The 2,241-nt window shown below is 29.7% G+C and overlaps 1 pseudogene; it reads right to left on the bottom strand.

The window, feature by feature from the left end:
• On the bottom strand, positions 1-2,241 carry LOC128187363 (uncharacterized; annotated as a pseudogene).

Below are 2,241 nucleotides of genomic sequence, written 5' to 3'. Positions count from 1 at the left end.
TCAGCGTAAGTGACACGCAGTGATGTCAAACGTGGGGTACGTCTTAGATTTAAAAAGACAATGGCAAGGAAGATGATGGTACTGACACAGGGCAATATAATAAGCAACCAAAGTGTTAGAATAAATACCTTTCTCCAACTGGTCAGTTTGTGTGGTGTTCTTGGCACTGCTTTCTACTCCAGTGGCCATGACAGGGTTTGAGGAACTTTTGTTCGTCTTAGTTAACGTCAGTGTAGCCATACCATTCCCTAAACGTATTTAAAGATTCACTGTATTATAACACGCACTGTGTACATTTTATTTTTTGTTCAATAGAAATCCATAAAAAAGTATGAAATAATGATTAAAAAAATCGTTTTTGTTTTAAATTATAAAACATCAAAAATACAATTCTTCAAAACATTAACACTTTTATCATAAATAATTTTGAATGATTAAAATTTTCATAATACATGTATATTAAACGCTCCGATTTTTTTTTCTCGATAATTTTCATGAATCTTTTTTATGTCTCAGCGTCACAGGAAAAGATATTTCTCAACATCCTAACTGTTCGAATATCTTGAGATAAACCTTTTGGTAACTTATGCATGTAAAGGTATTTTTGCAAAGAAAAAAACCAAAAAACGTGAAGACACCAATGTTACAGCAAAAAGACGGTCTTTTATATTATATTAGACGTGAAAAAATGTAAAAATCAAGAAAATTATCTTATATTTCTGATTCCTTTAAATTCGAAAAAAAAATTGGAACATGGACAAGACAACTCCTAGTTCTTTTATGTTCCAGAGATATGGAAGCAACTTAAAATCATTAAAGTTTTTTAAATTTGTCTTTGAAATTTATCCAGAACAAAAATCAAGGTCGGATTGAAAAAAAAAATTATTGAAACTAATTTTCTTATCTTTTATGACATTGGTTTTTACCACTTGTGTGAACACATGTCTCTAAGAGCGATACCTAGGGTTTTAATGCATAAAGGGTTAGTTAAGAAAGTTTAAGGTCAGATGCAACTATCTTCTATCATTTGCCATTTTACCTAATCTCCGTAATGTGAAGATTTCTGACACATAATTCAAGAGTAATATATGATATCATTACTATTTTGATAGCAAGATTTAACGGAAAATACTAGCTAAGCCTTCAATTTTATTTAAAATTTGCTATAATAAGGAAAACACAAAATATTCTACAAAATATTTTACAATTTTTTTTTATATTTTCTTATGAAGGAACCCAACTGAAAATACCCTTTTGCGCTTAATGGGTTATTCTGGTATCATAAAGACTTAACGTATGTAGTAGTATTTCTGTAACAATATTAATTATGACTTTCAAATACCATTCGTGCTTGTATGTTTATAAGTAAGATAACATGATACAAAATGAAACTCTCCATCTATATTATCTCAAAAATTGTTTTGGTAATATAATTTAAATGTTTGGCTTCAATGTCTTTAAATGCCACGAAATTGGAATAAATCTTAATGGTCATATATCTAAAATTGAGCAACGTCTTTTGGCCTCTTAAATGGAATACGCCATCGACTTATATTTCATCAGTTATTCTTATAAACTATATATACATATTTGATGTTCGATATAAACTATAAAAAAAAAATTGACTTTTGCCCCGATATGATTTTAAAAAATAATGACTAAGTCATCTTTTCAATCTGTTCAATGTTTTCATAAAAAGCTTACCAATGTTTCCATTTTAAAAAAGTTACAAGGAAATAATAACAATGCCCATTTACTTTAAGTTTTGATTTTGTAGAAATTGTTGTTTCTATGAGGGGTAATCGGATGATTTTGTCAGTTGTAAATATTTAAAGTATGGAAGGCATATACCCAAAACCTGTTTTAATCTATTTTTCATTAAGCATTGCTACGAGGATAAAAAAAATCTATATTCAGAACAATGTTCAAAGATATTTAACAAAAACGTAGAAACCCCTTTTCCCCTGTAATACGCATTTAATCATATGTAAATATGTATACAGTACTATTAAAATTACCAATATTGTAGTGGATTGTAAGATTTCCCGAGCAGCAGGATATTGAATTTCTGTACAACACAACAGAGTCTGAGTTTGTCACGGCCATGTTGTACTGCCGTGTATCTGTACAACGGGACCAGTCTACAGTTGACACATTCACTGCTGTATCAATTTTGACGTTAGAACACGGACTGCAAAAATTCACGTAAGAGCAAATAATCATTTAAATGATCGTATCCAT

The sequence above is a fragment of the Crassostrea angulata genome, chromosome 6, assembly GCF_025612915.1.
Source record: "Crassostrea angulata isolate pt1a10 chromosome 6, ASM2561291v2, whole genome shotgun sequence".
NCBI classification, from domain to species: domain Eukaryota; kingdom Metazoa; phylum Mollusca; class Bivalvia; order Ostreida; family Ostreidae; genus Magallana; species Magallana angulata.
Note: the sequence above shows the minus strand (reverse complement) of the source record. Positions and strands in the feature narration are given on the sequence as shown.